Source organism: Ranitomeya imitator, chromosome 4 (assembly GCF_032444005.1).
Source record: "Ranitomeya imitator isolate aRanImi1 chromosome 4, aRanImi1.pri, whole genome shotgun sequence".
In the NCBI taxonomy this organism is placed as follows: domain Eukaryota; kingdom Metazoa; phylum Chordata; class Amphibia; order Anura; family Dendrobatidae; genus Ranitomeya; species Ranitomeya imitator.
Genome location: NC_091285.1, coordinates 611,054,690 through 611,076,983, shown reverse-complemented (window position 1 = coordinate 611,076,983; position 22,294 = coordinate 611,054,690). Strand labels below are relative to the sequence as shown.

General features: G+C 42.9%; 1 long non-coding RNA gene across 1 annotated transcript in view; it reads left to right on the top strand.

The window, feature by feature from the left end:
- LOC138674295 (uncharacterized) overlaps positions 1 to 20,543 on the top strand; it is a 151,040-nt gene extending 130,497 nt beyond the window's left edge. The window contains exon 5 of the long non-coding RNA XR_011320585.1: positions 20,379 to 20,543. This is a non-coding gene — a long non-coding RNA (uncharacterized lncRNA). The remainder of the gene's footprint in view (positions 1 to 20,378) is intronic.
- The last annotated feature ends 1,751 nt before the right edge of the window (positions 20,544 to 22,294 follow it).

Here is a 22,294-nt window from a genome sequence, read left to right as displayed (position 1 = left end):
AGCCAGAAGCAATAAGAAAGTTAGTTAAAAAACAACTTGCTGATGGTATTACAGTCGATCTGTGTAATCAGACAATGAAATGTACTAGCTGTCTTAAAGGGAAATACTTTCCTAAGTATAGTGCTACAAAATCAGAGCAGCTTCTGGACTTACTACATACAAATGTTTGTGGTCCAACGAGTACTTTAACTCCTGGAAAAAAGAGATATTTTCTCACATTTATCAAGATATACAGTAGTCCATCTGCTTTAAAGCAAAGATGAAGTTCCAGAGAAACTTGAAATATATCTTGTTGAAGTATACAACAAAAATTCTGCTTGCAGATAATTGAACTGAATCTAAAAGTAATGAGACACAAAGCGTTTTAAAGAAAAATCAAATTGGGTTTCAGACCACTGTACCATGCAACCCTGAACAAAATGGTGTAGTGGAAAGAAGGAACCAGACACATTGTGAAAGTAGAATAAGTATGCTATTTAACGCAGATTTGCAAACAAAATATTGGAGTGAAACAATCATGACAGCTTGCTATTTTCAAAATAGACTACCAGGTAAAGCTACTAAGTAAACTTAATTTGAGCAATGGAACAGCAAGAAGCCTGAACTACAGCACAAAACTTGCAAGTAAAGCATTTGTACGTATTCCCAAAGAAAAACATACCAATTGGGAATCTCATGCAAAAGATGGTATCCTGGTGGGCTACAGTGAAACACAAAAAGGATATAGAATTCTGCACCCAGAAACAAAAAACAAGGTCACAATAAGCAGATATGTAATTATTGATGAGATCTTCGTGTCACTAAAGTTTCATGACATCATACGAGTAGTCCAGCTGAAGCAACAACAATCTCGGTCATAATTCCCAAATAATGTAGAAGTTTTGTTAGGCTCTTCAACCACAGAAGAAGCAACAGAAAAAAAAACAGATTAACCTGAACTCAGAAGATCCTTCTTTGTAAATACACTACCTGTCGATGAAAAACTGAAGTGGATTAATACTGCTAATGAGGAAATTAACTCCCTTCATCAACTTCAAACTTGGAAGCTCACCAAACTACCACATGGCAGGAAAGCAATCAAATTTAAATGGGTTTTTAAAACCAAGACTCTGAAGGCAAGGTAGACAGATTTAGTGCAAGATTCGATGCAAAAGTATATTCTCAGAAATATGGTGAAGATTATGATGCCCCATTTTCACCAGTTGCTAAGAAGACCACATTCAGTACTCTAATGGCTGTAGCTGCTATACAAAATATGTTTGTCAGACATTTGGACATCAAAACTGCCTTTTTAAATGGTGACATTGAAGAGATGAAGACAGAAGCTTTCTTTTAAACCAAATTGCAAAAATCAACTCAATTCTGAATCAGTTTGGAATGTCAGAAGCCAAAGGTATATCAACCCAAATGGAAGCATCCTACTTAAAGTTGGAAGGAAAATATGATCTGTTACCTAACAATAAGAAATACAGACATGCAGTGGGGGTACTCCTATACATAGCAACTGTGACTCAACCGGCTATCACAGAAACAATTGGAATTCTGTGCAGATTTGTGGAAAAAAACATGCCAAAAAGACTGGAATCCTGTCAAAAGAGTTCTTCAATATTTGAAAGAGACTCAAGACATGAGTTTAAGGATATCTGCAACAGGAGATCCAAAATTCACAGGCTATGTGGATGCAGACAGGGCTGATGACTTAAGTGAATCGACAATCGGCTATTTGTTCAAGCTTGGCGGCAGTTCAATTTCTTTGTCTATCAGAAAAACGGTGTCTGTATCCTTGTCATCTAAAAAAGAAGAGTATGTGTCTGCAGCCCACACAAGTTAAGAGATTATTTGGTTAAACCAAGTATTAGGCGATCTTGGAAATCCTTCAACTCAACCTACGGTGATTTATGAAAACAACAAATCATGCATTAAACTAGTATGCAGTGAGAAGATCAATATGAGAACCAAACACACTGACGTTAAACATCATCACCTGCGTGATTTGATAGAACATGATATAATTGAGTTTATAGTGGGACTGACCAGATGATAACTATTGTTAGGACAAAGCCACTTCCAAGAGCCAAATTTGAAGAATTCAGAACCACTATTGGACTGACAGGATAAGTAGTTTTTCAGGGCGGTTGTTGGAAAAATGCTTACCATTGTATTTATTGCAACAACTACTACTTACTACTGTTCAATAGTGCATGAGTTTCTGTCTACAGCAATAGTGTTATATTTCAGACAAGATGCTAAGATCTTAAGCTATAAGAAATACCAGTTGTAAACTATGTTATCTTTGTTTCTGAATACATATATATTCACTGTTGAACAACTGGACAATACAGAGATTAATTTTCTGCCACTGATCTTTAAGCATCAAAGTGGTATGTAATACTAAAAAATATTGCAGGTATATTACCACACACACCAATCAGTGAAGCGTGGATAAAATCCCGCACCAAGTTGTGGCCGGACTGCGCCTGTCACTGATTGTTTGTGGCCGGCTACGTAGTATATAGCACAGCCACGTAGTATATAACAGCCCACATAGTAAATAGCACAGCCACGTAGTACATAGCACAGCCACGTAGTATATAGCACAGCCACGTAGTATATAGCACAGCCACATAGTAGATAGCACAGCCCACGGAGTATATAGCACAGCCCAGGGAGTATATAGCACAGCCATGTAGTATATAACACATCACACGGAGTATATAGCACAGCCACGTAGTATATAGCACAGCCCTCGGATTATATAGCACAGCCCATGGAGTATATAGCACAGCCACGTAGTATATAACAGCCCACATAGTAAATAGCACAGCCACGTAGTACATAACACAGCCACGTAGTATATAGTACAGCCACGTAGTATATAGCACAGCCACATAGTAGATAGCACAGCCCACGGAGTATATAGCACAGCCCACGGAGTATATAGCACAGCCATGTAGTATATAACACATCCCACGGAGTATATAGCACAGCCACGTAGTATATAGCACAGCCCATGGAGTATATAGCACAGCCACGTAGTATATAACAGCCCACATAGTAAATAGCACAGCCACGTAGTACATAGCACAGCCACGTAGTATATAGCACAGCCACGTAGTATATAGCACAGCCACATAGTAGATAGCACAGCCCACGGAGTATATAGCACAGCCCACGGAGTATATAGCACAGCCATGTAGTATATGACACATCCCACGGAGTATATAGCACAGCCACGTAGTATATAGCACAGCCCTCGGATTATATAGCACAGCCCATGGAGTATATAGCACAGCGCACGGAGTATATAACACAGCCACGTAGTATGTAACACAGCCCACGGAGTATATAGCACAGCCCACGGAGTGTATAACAGCCCACATAGCATATAACACAGCCACGTAGCTTATAACAGCCCACATAACATATAACACAGCTCACGTAGTATATAACAGCCCACGCACGCAGTATATAACACAGCCCACGTAGTGTATAACACAGCCCACATAGTGTATAACACAGCCCACGTAGTATATAACAGCCCACGTAGTATATAGCACAGCCCACGTAGCATATAACAGCCCATGTAGTGTATAACACAGCCACGTAGTATATAGCACAGTCCACGTAGTATATAGCACAGCCACGTAGTATATTGAACAGCCATGTAGTATATTCCACAGCCCACGTAGTAAATTGCACAGTCCACGTAGTATATTGCACAGCCCACGTAGTATATTGCACAACCCACGTAGTATATAGCAATGTGGGCATCATATCCCTGTTAAAAAAAAAGAATTAAAATAAAAAATAGTTACATACTCACCTTCCGTTGGCCCTCGGATCCAGGCGAAGTGTTTACCGATGCTCCTCGCGCGCTCCGGTCTCAAGAGTGCATTGCGGTCTCGCGAGATGATGACGTGTGGTCTCGCGAGACTGCTACGTCATCATCTCGCGAGATCGCAATGCATGGAGCGGTCACTGGAGCGTCGCGAGCAGCGGGAAAGGCCTGTTCTGGATCCAGGGGCCGGACGGACGGTGAGTATATAACTATTTTTTATTTTTTTTTATTATTATTAACATTAGATCTTTTTACTATTGATGCTGCATAGGCATCAATAGTAAAGCGTGCACTGAGCCATTTTGCCGCTGGACTGTGCCCGTCGCTGATTGGTTGCGGCAAAACAGCCACGACCAATCAGCGACTTGGGATTTCCATGACAGACAGAAAGACGGAAGTGACCCTTAGACAATTATATAGTAGATAATAATAGGGTGTTTCAGGATAAGCAAACCATGGCCACTCCAGTGGTGCACTTAGAAACCACAGTGAATTTCACTCACAGTCCCCCCTCATGCACATTATGATGACATCACAGTGCCTTCAGCAATGAAATGCAAAGCTCAGACTGGCCGTCAGCAATCTTTACCCAAGTGTGACAGCATGTATCACTATGCAGCTTTGTCACTGGGGTCGGGAGAGTTGCTGGCCAGTCTGAACTTTGTGTTGAGATCCTCTAGTTATCTGACTCTTAGAGTTATCTGAGAGCCATCTAACTGTTCCCTAGAAAAGTACAATTCCTTTCTTAACATGATGCCCCTAAAGTGCCCCCACACAATATAATGATCTCACAGCTCCCCTATATATATATATATATATATCATGGAGGCCCAACAGCCCTCTATACACAGTATGATGTCTCCACAGTCCCCACACACACATTATGAGGGCCTCCACATGCAATATGATGTCTTCAGTCTCCAACAGATCTCATCGTCTGAGGGCACCCACATGCAGTATAATATCACCTACAGATCCCCACACACAATATGATGTCCCCTACAGCCCCAGTACATAAAATTACCCTCCCACCCCCATACACACACTATAATGTCACACAAAGTATGCGGTCCCAACTGCCCCACAAATAATATGATGTTCCCTACAGCCACATCATGCAGTTTGAGGGCCCACACAAAGTATAAGGGTCCCCACACCCAGTAAGATGGCTCACCACAGCCCTCAACACAGTATAGGGACCAATACATACAGTTTGACAGCTCTGCAGCCCCCCCACACACACGCACAAATGCACTATGATGATCCCACAAGGCATCATGTCCCCCATAAGTAGTGACAATAAAAGAGAAAAATATATACTAACTACTCACTTTCCACTATTCCTCCATATCTGCTGTGGTCGGTGCACTGTGCTGACTGAGGCGTCATCCACACAGGAGGCATGTTGTAATGATGATGCAAAAAGGAGCTGACTACTCCCTATTGCACCATTACTGTTGAAATTCTGGGGACAGACTTGATCCAGTTGGGTGGGGCGGTGCCACTTGGCATTGGGCCCCAGCTCATGGGCCACATAGGGGCTGCAGTATGCCCCTGAACCTGTTTCATCCAGAAACAATGCCATGCTACACCACAAGCCATGCCTGGCATCACAACCAAGTCCCACCAAAGTGAATGAAGCTGAGTCGCACTCGCAACACAACTCACAACCCTCAATTCGGGGCAGAGCCATCCCCAGACTAAGCATGACCACCCAGTGTATAATATCTGGCAATGTACATGAACTTCTAACTATCAGGACACATTAAATATAATGAATGAGTGTATAGTGTCAGGGAACCTACATGCCTGGACCCACAGATGAGAAAAGTGTGCAAGTTCATGATGGCAGCGTACCATAGCATATATAGTTCATGATGGCAGCGTACCACAGCACATATAGTTCATGATGGCAGCGTACCATAGCACATATAGTTCATGATGGCAGCGAACCATAGCACATATAGTTCATGATGGCAGCATACCATAGCACATATAGTTCATGATGGCAGCATACCATAGCACATATAGTTCATGATGGCAGCATGCCATAGCACATATAGCTCCTGATGGCAGCATGCCATAGCACATATAGCTCATGATGGCAGTGTACCATAGCACATATAGTTCATGATGGCAGCGTGCCATAGCACATATAGCTCCTGATGGCAGCATGCCATAGCACATATAGTTCCTGATGGCAGCGTACCATAGCACATATAGTTCATGATGGCAGCGTGCCATAGCACATATAGCTCCTGATGGCAGCATGCCATAGCACATATAGTTCCTGATGGCAGCGTACCATAGCACATATAGCTCATGATGGCAGCGTACCATAGCACATTTAGCTCATGATGGCAGCGTACCATAGCACATATAGCTCATGATGACAGCGTACTATAGCACATTTAGTTCATGATGGCAGCGTACCATAGCACCTATAGCTCATGATGGCAGGGTATCATAGCACATACAGCTCATGATGACAGCGTACCATAGCACATTTAGTTCAAGATGGCAGCGTACCATAGCACATATAGCTCATGATGGCAGTGTACCATAGCACATATAGTTCATGATGGCAGCGTACCATAGCACATATAGTTCATGATGGCAGCGTACCATAGCACATATAGCTCCTGATGGCAGCATGCCATAGCACATATAGCTCCTGATGGCAGCATGCCATAGCACATATAGCTCATGATGGCAGTGTACCATAGCACATATAGTTCATGATGGCAGCGTGCCATAGCACATATAGCTCCTGATGGCAGCATACCATAGCACATATAGCTCCTGATGGCAGCATGCCATAGCACATATAGTTCCTGATGGCAGCGTACCATAGCACATATAGCTCATGATGGCAGCGTGCCATAGCACATATAGCTCCTGATGGCAGCATGCCATAGCACATATAGTTCCTGATGGCAGCGTACCATAGCACATATAGCTCATGATGGCAGTGTACCATAGCACATATAGTTCATGATGGCAGCGTGCCATAGCACATATAGCTCATGATGGCAGCATACCATAGCACATATAGTTCCTGATGGCAGCGTACCATAGCACATATAGCTCATGATGGCAGCGTACCATAGCACATATAGTTCATGATGGCAGCGTGCCATAGCACATATAGCTCCTGATGGCAGCATACCATAGCACATATAGCTCCTGATGGCAGCATGCCATAGCACATATAGTTCCTGATGGCAGCGTACCATAGCACATATAGCTCATGATGGCAGCGTGCCATATCACATATAGCTCCTGATGGCAGCATGCCATAGCACATATAGTTCCTGATGGCAGCGTACCATAACATATATAGCTCATGATGGCAGCGTACCATAGCACATATAGCTCATGATGGCAGCGTACCATAGCACATATAGCTCATGATGACAGTGTACTATAGCACCTATAGCTCATGATGGCAGCGTATTATAGCACATATAGCTCATAATGGCAGCGTACCATAGCACCTATAGCTCATGATGACAGCGTACCATAGCACCTATAGCTCATGATGGCAGCGTACCATAGCACATATAGCTCATGATGGCAGCGTACCATAGCACCTATAGCTCATGATGGCAGCATACCATAGCACATATAGCTCCTGATGGCAGCATACCATAGCACATATAGTTCATGATGGCAGCGTACCATAGCACATATAGCTCATGATGGCAGCATACCATAGCACATATAGCTCATGATGACAGCGTACTATAGCACATTTAGTTCATGATGGCAGCGTACCATAGCACCTATAGCTCATGATGGCAGCGTATCATAGCACATATAGCTCATGATGGCAGCGTACCATAGCACCTATAGCTCATGATGGCAGCGTACCATAGCACATATAGCTCATGATGGCAGCGTATCATAGCACATATAGCTCATGATGGCAGCGTACCATAGCACCTATAGCTCATGATGGCAGCATACCATAGCACATATAGCTCATGATGGCAGCGTACCATAGCACATATAATAGAACACCTACACTCCCACAATGAAAATGTAACATTATAAAGGAGGAAATATTATTACTAATGAATTAATAGCATGTATTAATACATTATCTCTACACTGCTGTACAATCTCTATATACATAATTATATCTGCAAAAATACCCAGACTCATATTGTTCAGTATGCCAAGCATTTAATGCCTAGCTACTTACATACTACTCCATGATAATTATATTCAAAAAGGAGAAACATTGGAGTTTTTGGCAACATTTCTATAACAACCTTTATTGAAACAGACCATCAAACATATATTAACAAACAAGATTTAACATCCGAGTGGAGGCCAAACCCCCAGTCAGACGCTAGCGACGACAGAACGCGGGCAGCAACGGACGGCAAGCCGGCGCACCACTCCTCCTGTCCTGTATATATACACTGCACAGTACCACTCCTCCTGTCCTGTATATATACACTGTGCAGTACCACTCCTCCTGTCCTGTATATATATACACTGCACAGTACCACTTCTCCTGTCCTGTATATATATACACTGCACAGTACCACTTCTCCTGTCCTGTATATATACACTGCACAGTACCACTCCTCCTGTCCTGTATATATACACTGTGCAGTACCACTCCTCCTGTCCTGTATATATATACACTGCACAGTACCACTCCTCCTGTCCTGTATATATACACTGCACAGTACCACTCCTCCTGTCCTGTATATATACACTGTGCAGTACCACTCCTCCTGTCCTGTATATATATACACTGCACAGTACCACTTCTCCTGTCCTGTATATATACACTGCACAGTACCACTCCTCCTGTCCTGTATATATACACTGTGCAGTACCACTCCTCCTGCCCTGTATATATACACTGCACAGTACCACTCCTCCTGTCCTGTATATATACACTGCGCAGTACCACTCCTCCTGTCCTGTATATATACACTGCACAGTACCACTCCTCCTGCCCTGTATATATACACTGCACAGTACCACTCCTCCTGTCCTGTATATATACACTGCACAGTACCACTCCTCCTGCCCTGTATATATACACTGCGCAGTACCACTCCTCCTGTCCTGTATATATACACTGCGCAGTACCACTCCTCCTGCCCTGTATATATACACTGCACAGTACCACTCCTCCTGCCCTGTATATATACACTGCACAGTACCACTCCTCCTGTCCTGTATATATACACTGCACAGTACCACTCCTCCTGCCCTGTATATATACACTGCACAATACCACTCCTCCTGTCCTGTATATATACACTGCACAGTACCACTCCTCCTGCCCTGTATATATACACTGCACAGTACCACTCCTCCTGCCCTGTATATATACACTGCACAGTACCACTCCTCCTGCCCTGTATATATACACTGCACAGTACCGCCCCTCCTGTATATATACACTGCACAGTACCACTCCTCCTGTCCTGTATATATACACTGCACAGTACCACTCCTCCTGCCCTGTATATATACACTGCACAATACCACTCCTCCTGTCCTGTATATATACACTGCACAGTACCACTCCTCCTGCCCTGTATATATACACTGCACAGTACCACTCCTCCTGCCCTGTATATATACACTGCACAGTACCACTCCTCCTGCCCTGTATATATACACTGCACAGTACCACTCCTCCTGTCCTGTATATATACTGCACAGTACCACTCCTCCTGCCCTGTATATATACACTGCACAGTACCACTCTGTCCTGTATATATACACTGCACAGTACCACTCTGCCCTGTATATATACACTGCACAGTACCACTCCTCCTGTCCTGTATATATACTGCACAGTACCACTCCTCCTGTCCTGTATATATACTGCACAGTACCACTCCTCCTGTCCTGTATATATACACTGCACAGTACCACTCCTCCTGTTTTTACACTGCACAGTACCACTCCTCCTGTCCTGTGTGAAGAGCAGAACAAAAATGATTACCTCAATGAACAAAAAAAAAAAAAAAAAAAGAATTTGTGATAAACATTGACCTGTCCATTCAAGGACATTTTAGCTATAGTATGAAATCCTGTTTTTCTTGTCTGTGGAATTGCCTTTGTACTGTTTGTTGTGAAACTGCCGCCCACGAAACTGTTTTCTTTTCTTTTCTTTCTTTCCTGTTTTGTCTCTTTGTTTAACCCCTCTGTGACCTTAGACGTACTATCCCGTCGAGGTGCCCTGGGCTTATCTGACCCTGGACGGGATAGTACGTCATAGCGATCGGCAGCGCTCACGGGGGGAGCGCCGCCGATCGCGGCCGGGTGTCAGCTGCTTATCGCAGCTGACATCCGGCACTATGTGCCAGGAGCGGTCACGGACCGCCCCCGGCACATTAACCCCTGGCACACCGCGATCAAAGATGATCGCGATGTGCCGGCGGTGCAGGGAAGCACCGCGCAGGGAGGGGGCTCCCTGCGGGCTTCCCTGAGCCCCCCGCAGCAACGCGATGTGATCGCGTTGCTGCGAGGGTCTCCTCACCTCCCTCCCTGCTCGAGCCCCGGATCCAAGATGGCCGCGGATCCGGGTCCTGCAGGGAGGGAGGTGTCTTCACAGAAGCCTGCTCAGAGCAGGCACTGTGAAGCAGCCTGCACTCCTATCAGATCAGTGATCTGACAGAGTGCTGTGCAAACTGTCAGATCACTGATCTGTGATGTCCCCCCCTGGGACAAAGTAAAAAAGTAAAAAAAAAAATTTCCAAATGTGTAAAAAAAATAAAAAAAAATATTCCAAAATAATGAAAAAAAAAAAATATATATTATTCCCATAAATACATTTCTTCATCTAAATAAAAAAAACAAAACAATAAAAGTACACATATTTAGTATCGCCGCGTCCGTAACGACCCGACCTATAAAACTGTCCCACTAGTTAACCCCTTCAGTAAACACCGTAAGAAAAAAAAAAAAAAAACGAGGCAAAAAACAACGCTTTATTATCATACCGCCGAACAAAAAGTGGAATAGCACGCGATCAAAAGGACAGATATAAATAACCATGGTACCGCTGAAAGCGTCATATTGTCCCGCAAAAAAAGAGCCGCCATACAGCATCATCAGCAAAAAAATAAAAAAGTTATAGTCCTGAGAATAAAGCGATGCAAAAATAATTATTTTTTCTGTAAAATAGTTTTTATCGTATAAAAGCACCAAACCATAAAAAAATGATATAAATGAGGTATCGCTGTAATCATACTGACCCGAAGAATAAAACTGATTTATCAATTTTACCAAACGCGGAACGGTATAAACGCCTCCCCCAATAGAAATTCATGAATAGCTGGCTTTTGGTCATTCTTCCTCACAAAAATCGGAATAAAAAGCGATAAAAAAATGTCACGTGCCCAAAAATGTTTTCAATAAAAACGTCAACTCGTCCCGCAAAAAACAAGACCTCACATGACTCTGTGGACCAAAATATGGAAAAATTATAGCTCTCAAAATGTGGTATTGCAAAAAATATTTTTTGCAATAAAAAGGGTCTTTCAGTGTGTGACGGCTGCCAATCATAAAAATCCGCTAAAAAACCCGCTATAAAAGTAAATCAAACCCCCCTTCATCACCCCCTTAGTTAGGGAAAAATAAAAAAAAATGTATTTATTTCCATTTTCCCATTAGGGCTAGGGTTAGGGCTAGGATTAGGGTTAGGGTTAGGGTTAGGGCTAGGGTTAGGGTTAGGGCTAGGGTTAGGGCTAGGGTTAGGGCTAGGGTTAGGGCTAGGGCTAGGGTTAGGGCTAGGGTTAGGGCTAGGGTTAGGGTTAGGGTTAGGGCTAGGGTTAGGGCTAGGGCTAGGGTTAGGGTTAGGGTTGGGGCTACAGTTAGGGTTGGGGCTAAAGTTAGGGTTAGGGTTTAGATTACATTTACAGTTGGGAATAGGGTTGGGATTAGGGTTAGTGGTGTGTCAGAGTTAGAAGTGTGGTTAGGGTTACCGTTGGAATTAGGGTTAGGGGTGTGTTTAGATTAGGGTTTCAGTTATAATTGGGGGGTTTCCACTGTTTCGGCACATCAGGGGCTCTCCAAACACGACATGGCGTCCGATCTCAATTCCAGCCAATTCTGCGTTGAAAAAGTAAAACAGTGCTCCTTCCCTTCCGAGCTCTCCTGTGTGCCCAAACAGGGGTTTACCCCAACATATGGGGTATCAGCGTACTCAGGACAAATTGGACAACAACTTTTGTGGACCAATTTCTCCTGTTACCCTTGGGAAAATACAAAACTGGGGGCTAAAAAATAATTTTTGTGGGAAAACAAAAAGATTTTTTATTTTCACGGCTCTGCGTTATAAACTGTAGTGAAACACTTGGGGGTTCAAAGTTCTCACAACACATCTAGATAAGTTCATTGAGGGGTCTAGTTTCCAATATGGGGTCACTTGTGGGGGGTTTCTACTGTTTAGGTACATTAGGGGCTCTGCAAACGCAATGTGACGCCTGCAGACCAATCCATCTAAGTCTGCATTCCAAATGATGCTCCTTCCCTTCCGAGCCCTCCCATGCGCCCAAACGGTGGTTCCCCCCCACATATCGGGTATCAGCGTACTCAGGACAAATTGGACAACAACATTTAGGGTCCAATTTCTCCTGCTAACCTTGGAAAAATACAAAACTGGGGGCTAAAATATAATTTTTGTGGAAAAAAAAATATTTTTTATTTGCATGGCTCTGCGTTATAAACTGTAGTGAAATACTTGGGGGTTCAAAGCTCTCACAACACATCAAGATGAGTTCCTTAGGGGGTCTACTTTCCAAAATGGTGTCACTTGTGGGGGGTTTCTACTGTTTAGGTACATTAGGGGCTCTGCAAACGCAATGTGACGCCTGCAGACCATTCCATCTAAGTCTGCATTCCAAATGATGCTCCTTCCCTTCCGAGCCCTCCCATGCGCCCAAACGGTGGTTCCCCCCCACATATCGGGTATCAGCGTACTCAGGACAAATTGGACAACAACATTTAGGGTCCAATTTCTCCTGCTAACCTTGGAAAAATACAAAACTGGGGGCTAAAATATAATTTTTGTGGGAAAACAAAAATATTTTTTATTTGCATGGCTCTGCGTTATAAACTGTAGTGAAATACTTGGGGGTTCAAAGCTCTCACAACACATCAAGATGAGTTCCTTAGGGGGTCTACTTTCCAAAATGGTGTCACTTGTGGGGGGTTTCTACTGTTTAGGTACATTAGGGGCTCTGCAAACGCAATGTGACGCCTGCAGACCATTCCATCTAAGTCTGCATTCCAAATGGCGCTCCTTCCCTTCCGAACCCTCCCATGCGCCCAAACGGTGGTTCCCCCCCACATATGGGGTATCAGCGTACTCAGGACAAATTGGACAACAACTTTTGGGGTCCAATTTCTCCTGTTACCCTAGGGAAAATACAAAACTGGGGGCTAAAAAATAATTTTTGTGGGAAAAAAATTTTGTTTTATTTTTATGGCTCTGCATTATAAACTTCTGTGAAGCCCTTGGTGGGTCAAAGTGCTCACCACACATCCAGATAAGTTCCTTAGGGGGTCTACTTTCCAAAATGGTGTCACTTGTGGGGGGTTTCAATGTTTAGGCACATCAGTGGCTCTCCAAACTTAACATGGCGTCCCATCTCAATTCCTGTCAATTTTGCATTGAAAAGTCAAACGGCGCTCCTTCCCTTCCGAGCTCTCCCATGCGCCCAAACAGTGGTTTACTGCCACATATGGGGTATCAGCGTACTCGGGACAAATTGGACAACAACTTTTGAGGTCCAATTTCTTCTCTTACCCTTGGAAAAATAAAAAATTGGGGGCAAAAATATTATTTTTGTGAAAAAATATGATTTTTTATTTTTACGGTTCTGCATTATAAACTTCTGTGATGCACTTGGTGGGTCAAAGTGCTCACCACACCTCTAGATAAGTTCCTTAGGGGGTCTACTTTCCAAAATGGTGTCACTTGTGGGGGGTTTCAATGTTTAGGCACATCAGTGGCTCTCCAAACGCAACATGGCGTCCCATCTCAATTCCTGTCAATTTTGCATTGAAAAGTCAAATAGCGCTCCTTCCCTTCCGAGCTCTCCCATGCGCCCAAACAGTGGTTTACTGCCACATATGGGGTATCAGCGTACTCAGGACAAATTGGACAACAACTTTTTGGGTCCAATTTCTCCTGTTACCCTTGGTAAAATAAAACAAATTGGAGCTGAAGTAAATTTTTTGTGTAAAAAAGTTAAATGTTCATTTTTATTTAAACATTCCAAAAATTCCTATTAAACACCTGAAGGGTTAATAAACTTCTTGAATGTGGTTTTGAGCACCTTGAGGGGTGCAGTTTTTAGAATGGTGTCACACTTGGGCATTTTCTATCATATAGACCCCTCAAAATGACTTCAAATGAGACGTGGTCCCTAAAAAAAAATGGTGTTGTAAAAATGAGAAATTGCTGGTCAACTTTTAACCCTTATAACTCCCTAACAAAAAAAAAAATTGGTTCCAAAATTATGCTGATGTAAAGGAGACATGTGGAAAATGTTACTTATTAAGTATTTTGTGTGACATATCTCTGTGATTTAATTGCATAAAAATTCAAAGTTTGAAAATTGCGAAATTTTCAAAATTTTCGCCAAATTTCCGTTTTTTTCACAAATAAACGCAGGTACTATCAAAGAAATTTTACCACTATCATGAAGTACAATATGTCACGAGAAAACAATGTCAGAATCACCAGGATCCGTTGAAGCGTTTCGGAGTTATAACCTCATAAAGGGACAGTGGTCAGAATTGTAAAAATTGGCCTGGTCATTAACGTGCAAACCACCCTTGGGGGTAAAGGGGTTAAACATGCAAAACTTGTATAACCACTAAACCTACTGAAACAACTATATAAAGAAGGGATAGCACATTGAAGGCAGGCGTGCTTCAGAGACTTCCCAGTGATACACTATACAAGACGTGTCTTGTGTATTATTTCTGGTGATTCTCCACTTCCAAAGGCTGCTCCGACTGAGTGTGATCCCGACATTTCCTGGCGCCTGAACAGGGACCCGAGGTCTGTGTATTCCTTCAAGAACACCGGCAGAATACGAACGAAAAGAGAATCTGGGATAATGGACGGCAGATGAACAAAAACCTGGCCAGGTAAGAGACACTGTTAGATCTCTTATATCTGCCCTGCACTGTCCGTAAGATTTTCTGTGTCGTGTTCTTTAGCGGGTAGTTCTAGTAGAGGAGGATACCTATAGCTCGGGTTCTTGAACTATTTAGGAATTGATCACCTCACGGAGTACAGCATTGAATGAGAGTGAATGTGAATAGAAGGTGTGTGGAAGTTGGGAATAGCCCTATAAGCCGCCCAGGGGGTTGAAACAGAAGAAGTGACTGTCCCACTGGGCAACGTGGTTGCGTCCTTTCGGGGAGACCTCCGCGCCTATGTTCAATCTCTGATCCTGTCTTTGACAAAAACCTGGTGACGGATAAGTGTATGATAGTATGAGCCCAGGACAGATAAATTAGCCTGGGACAAGAATACGTTGTATGTGATAGTATAAGCCCAGGACAGATAAATTAGCCTGGGACAAGATACGTTGTATGTTCTTTTTTCTTTTTCTGTCTGGTTGCATTTGTGTTGTTTGCTATAGGTGTAGGAATCAGGATTTTCTTACATCAACACAGTTTAAACATCCTAGCTCCTTAGGAAGAAGGTAACGAGGTATTCTCATACCCAAACGCCACCTAGGGCAAGAAAAAGACATCCTAGCTCCTTAGGAAGAAGGTAACGAGGTATTCTCATACCCAAACGCCACCTAGGGCAAGAAAGCTCAGGATAAGAAAATGGGGAATAAGCAAACAAAGTCGGATCCAGAAGAATTAGATATCTATACTATCATAAAGGAGAGAAGTGATGAAGATGCCACTAAGGGGCTGAAAAAGATTTTTAGTAAGTTTGGAGTTACTAGGGCAGAAGCTTTTAGTAGAAAACTATGGGAAGGAATTCAGGAAAGGAAAAAAGGCATAATCAGAGACAAGAAATGGATAGATCAGATCCAAGCATTGATTGATGTCTCTAGGGTAGCAGAAAATAAGGGATGGACATATAATCAACAGAGTAAAAAGTGGTGTATTAGACCCACAGGCTGTGGAGAAAAACAAAATGTGGAATCTAAAAATACCCCACCCCCATACCTTAACCCACATGCCCCATCTTTTCTCCAAACACCACCTCAAAGTTTAGCCGGACCAGGAGGATGGGTATGTCCGCACTGTGGACAACAAAATCCAGACTGGAGAAATGATTGCCTAGCCTGTGGTACACCTAGACATGGCGCTGTACTTGCCCCTGTTAGGGTAGTACCAAGACCCTTTAGGGAACCTGGTGCTGACGGAGTAATGGGAACTAGATATCACCAAACTCGACAATATTTCCCTTGGTCCCCCGCTGAAGGCATGTCTCTCTTGCATAACGCACCAGATCCCACCCAGTGTCCAGTTAGATTTGCACAATATATACAGCAAATTATGCAGACTCACGCTGGAGTTTGGGCAGATGGAGAAGAATTATGTAGAATGAAAATGACTCCTGGACTCTTCCAGGAGCTATTAGCAAATCTACAGGTACATAGGCCCCAAGCAGGAGATGGTGCCTTACAAACGATAGAATCAGGTACACAATTTGTAGATCACTTAATGGTTTTCATGAGGGAGAGACAGAGGCAGAGAGGAACAACGGGAGTGGTGGCTCAGAAATCTGGACAATCAGTAGACGAATATTATCTAAGTGTAGAAAATAATTTCAGAGATGAAGGCATGGATCTAACCGCTCCAGGAATGATGAGGTTAGTTACAAAAACCTTTATAGATGGATTGTCTCCAAAAGTGAAGGAAAAGCTTAAGGCCGCAACCCCTGATTGGAGAACCTTGGAAGACCCACACCTATCTAGACAGAAAGCTGTAGGGATAGAAATGGACTTAAGAGAAAATTCTAAGCCAGTAAGAATTGCACAGGCTAATACTGGCTCTGCTAATCAAAAGTTTACTTGTCATTACTGTAAGAAGCCAGGACATTTCCAAAGGGAATGTAGGAAGAGAAAAGCAGATATAGATTCAGGAACCTTTGTACCCAAAAATAGGATAAATAACCCAGTGCCTGATCAAACAGACAGCTCAGAATGACTGAAAGTTATGCAGGTCTCTCTTCCTTCTAGAAGACCAATAATACAAGTTGAAGTTGAGGGTAAAAATGTACCTTTTCTGATAGATACGGGAGCAACATCCTCCATTTTAAATCAGGACTTTTTACCATATCCTGACAATATATCCTCAAAGGTTACATATGCAGAAGGGTATGATGGTAAAATTCAGGCGTTGCCCTTTACAAAACCTTTAAATGTGAGCTTTGGCCCTAAAACTTTTGTATCCAAATTTTTATTTGCTAAAGGTGCACCTACCTGCTTGTTGGGTACTGATGTCTTAAGTAAAATGCATGCAAACATCCATTTTAGAGAAGATGGCACAGTTATGCGGACCATCCCTGAAGATGCAGAAACTCTGGAACCATATGTTAGAATACAGGCAATGGAGGATTTTCCCGAAATTTACACTCAACAAGCAAAAATTGACTTGTCTCGGGTTCCTGACAGCCTATGGGCAAAAGGAGACACTGATGTAGGATTTTTATCAGTAGCTCCTATACTGTTAGAAACTGCCCCGGGAACCATATTACCTCAGCTTAGGCAATACCCCATCAGCGCCCAGCAAGAACAGGCGATTTCTAACAGTATTCAGGATTATGTGTTACAAGGTGTTTTGGTCGAAATCAGGTCACCCGCCAATACACCCTTATATCCTGTTAAAAAGAAAGTGTCCTCCAAAGAAACTATGGTGAAATATCGCATGGTGCACGACTTACGGGAAATCAATAAGGTTTTGGCACCGGTCACCCCTGTGGTACCGAATCCTCATACCTTACTGTCTCAAATTCCCAGCACTGCTGCATATTTTACGGTAATTGACTTATCAAACGCATTTTTTTCTGTGCCACTACATAAGAACTGTTGGCATTTGTTTGCCTTTACATTCAAGGGTAAACAATTAGCATGGACAAGATTGCCACAAGGTATGGTACACTCACCAACTTTGTACTCTGAAGCAATGCAGACCGTGCTAAAAAATTTCATCCCAGAACCAGGAGTAGTCATTCTACAGTATGTAGATGACTTACTTATTTGTTGCCCTGATGAGCAGACGGCAGTTACCTCAACTGTTAATTTCTTAATTTTCCTAGCGCAAGAAGGCTGTAAAGTAAATAGACAGAAACTCCAGGCTTGTCAACAAACAGTCGTGTTTTTAGGTCACTGCATATCACAGGGCATCAGACACCTCACACCTCAACGTACGGAAGCCATACGTAACATGCTTGAACCCAGGAATCACAAACAGCTGCGTGCTTTCCTAGGTATTGTTTCACACTGTAGACAGTGGATCATACATGCAAGTCAACTCATGCAGCCTTTATATGACTGTATTGCCAACACACCATATTCACTCAGTGAAGAGGCTAAACAGTCATTTTCCTCTTTGAAAACAGCACTGGTATCAGCTCCGGCTTTGGGACTCCCAGACTACACTAAACCTTTTCAATTGATGGCAGCTGAGATATCCTCACATGCTACAGGGGTGCTCACACAAAAACATGGAAACAAACAGAGACCTGTGGCATACATATCAGCTCATCTGGACCCTGTAGCTAGAGCCGCACCTTCTTGTGTAAGAGTAGTAGCCGCAATTTCACTGTTATTAGATAAAGCTTCTGAGATTGTTCTTGATCACCCACTTCTAGTTCAGACCACTCATGATGTACATGGCATTCTTAACCAGGTCCAACCTAAACATATTTCAATGGCCAGACACCTCCGTCTCCAATGTTCCCTACTACTGCCGCCCAACATTTCCTTTGCCAGGATTCAGACTCTTAATCTCGCGTCTTTGCTCCCTTTAGAGTCTGAGGGGGGTACCATACCTGAGGAAACTGCACTCTCCAACTCCTTTAACCCATCAAAGTCAATGCATGATTGTGTACAATTAATGGAACAAGAGACTCAGGGCTTATGTAATGTACGTGACAATCCACTCTGTAATGCTACATTTGAACTTTTCATAGATGGCAGTAGATATGCAGATATGAATGGACAATTTCATACAGGTTATGCGGTAGTAACTCAGCATGAAGTGCTGAAAGCAGAACCTCTCCCTGCTAATCAGTCTGCACAAGAAGCAGAACTTACGGCATTAGTTGAAGCTCTAAAAATAGCCAAAGATCAGACAGCAAACATATACACTGATTCTAGATATGCACATGGCATTATTTTCGATTTTGGCGTAATATGGAGAGCCAGAGGTTATATGACTGCTTCAGGCCAACCTGTTAAACATGCCTCCCTCATTAGACAGATTCTGGAGGCAGCACAAGAAACTAAAGAAATAGCGGTGATAAAGGTAGCTGCACATGTGAGACTCGACACCGAGGAAGCCAGGGGTAACGATAAAGCCGATAAGGCAGCAAAACAGGCAGCACGTAAACCCTTACATCATGCCCACACACTAGATAGCTCTGAAGATGATGAGGAAAGATTGAAGGAAGCTCAGAAACAGGTAGACGACGAAGAACGAGGGCAGTGGCAGAAAAAAGGGGCAGAAGATCAGCAAGGATTATGGAAAAAAGGAACTTTGTTGTGTTTACCCAGAGCCTGGTACCCCGCAGTGGCAAGTGACCTCCACCTACCCACGCATGTGTCGGCAAATGGTATGACGCTCAAGGTAAAAGAAAGGTGGTTGGCTCCAGGTTTTGGTAATTTTGCTCGGAACATGTGTGCTGCATGCGCTATATGCCTGGCACACAATCCAGGTCAGGCCATTAAAACCCCAACCAAGCATCATGTAAGACCACTGTATCCCTTTCAAAGACTCCAGATCGACTACATCCAACTTCCTAGGTACAATGGATACGAATATGTGCTTGTGTGTGTGGACATGTTCTCAGGGTGGCCAGAGGCTTATCCAGTTCGTAAAGCCTCAGCAAAAACTACTGCCATTAAAATAGCACATGAACTGATACCCCGTTACGGCATGCCTGAGGTGATCGAGTCAGATAGAGGTACCCATTTTACTGGGGAAATATTCCAGAATGTTATGAAAATGTTGGGAGTAGAAAACCAGTTTCACACTCCATATCATCCACAGAGTTCAGGTAAAGTGGAAAGATTAAATGGGACAATAAAATTAAAAATCCAGAAGGCCATGGCAGAAACAGGAAAGCCTTGGACCGAGTGTCTACCACTTGCCCTGTATTCCATCCAAAACACCCCAAGGGGGAAGGCTAAGCTGTCACCACATGAGATTATTTTTGGTAGAGCAGCAAATTTGGGTTGTTATTTTCCACAACAACTGATGTTGAATACTGAGACTTTAACTGCTTATGTACAAGAATTACAAAAACGTTTAACTAAAGTGCATTCGCAAGTTTTTGCTTCCCTTCCAGATCCAGAAAATCTCGAAGGAGGCCACAAGTTGGAACCTGGTGATCAAGTCTACGTGAAAAGACACACCAGAAAGACTCTGGAACCGAGATTTGACGGACCTTTCCAAGTCCTGTTAACAACTCCAACAGCAGTCAAGCTTGAAGGAAAGGCATCATGGATACATGCAAGCCATTGCAAAAAAGCAGTATAAGACTCATGATATTGATGTTAATAATGTTAACCTCAACGGAGGCATGGGAAAGACTGAATTCTCTAGCCCCTTTGAACAATAGATTCGTACAACATCATAGAAAATTAGTGCATGACTTGTTAAATAATACGCAACCCCTGGCAGATTGTTGGATCTGTACCCATTCACCAGTATCAGCCACAAGTATACCTTTTCTAGCAGTTCCCGTGTCAGCTGAAGAAATATTCGCTTGGCCTAATTGTTCAGACAACCTGGCCAACAACCAACCTGGCAATACCAGACTATGGAATACTACAATCGCCATACCAAATGTGGGATAAATTAGTTAGAGCCACGGATTATCTAGATGATCAGATTTGGGATATATTGGACATATTAAATACTAGTATAGCTGTACAGAATCAGCTTATAATAGTCACTAACCAACATACCCTGGTATTGGATTACCTAACTGCCTCACAAGGGGGTATGTGTCAAATCATCGGACCCACCTGCTGTCATTATATAGACCCGAATAGTACTATGAGTATGAGATTTAAATTAAAAGACGTACAACGACTCAGGGATCAGTATGACAAAGACAATGACCAAAATAAGGATAGCTGGTGGTCAGATACCTTTTCTTTTCTTAACCCGGCCAATTGGTTCAGAGGGATCGGTGGGTGGGTTACCGGGATTATGCAAAGCCTAATACATACAGTTATGGTTATTGTAATTATATATGTATTATTCAAGGTTGTACTCAAGGGTATCTCGGTATGCACAAATAAATTTTGTGTAATGGATGCGAGAATATAAAGTTGTTTTTTTTGTAATATCACAAAAAGAATGACTAAAATGATCGACAAGGTTTTGAATGGAATATGTCAAAGGGGGGATTGTGAAGAGCAGAACAAAAATGATTACCTCAATGAACAAAAAAAAAAAAAAAAGAATTTGTGATAAACATTGACCTGTCCATTCAAGGACATTTTAGCTATAGTATGAAATCCTGCTTTTCTTGTCTGTGGAATTGCCTTTGTACTGTTTGTTGTGAAACTGCCGCCCACGAAACTGTTTTCTTTTCTTTTCTTTCTTTCCTGTTTTGTCTCTTTGTTTAAACATGCAAAACTTGTATAACCACTAAACCTACTGAAACAACTATATAAAGAAGGGATAGCACCCTGAAGGCAGGCGTGCTTCAGAGACTTCCCAGTGATACACTATACAAGACGTGTCTTGTGTATTATTTCTGGTGATTCTCCACTTCCAAAGGCTGCTCCGACTGAGTGTGATCCCGACACCTGTATATATACAATGCCCAGTACCACTCCTCCTGTCCTGTATATATACACTGCACAGTACCACTCCTCCTGCCCTGTATATATACACTGCACAGTACCACTCCTCCTGTCCTGTATATATACACTGCACAGTACCACTCCTCCTGTCCTGTATATATACACTGCACAGTACCACTCCTCCTGCCCTGTATATATACACTGCACAGTACCACTCCTCCTGTCCTGTATATATACACTGCACAGTACCACTCCTCCTGTCCTGTATATATACACTGCACAGTACCACTCCTCCTGCCCTGTATATATACAATGCACAGTACCACTCCTCCTGCCCTGTATATATACAATGCACAGTACCACTCCTCCTGTATATATACACTGCACAGTACCACTCCTCCTGTCCTGTATATATACACTGCGCAGTACCACTCCTCCTGCCCTG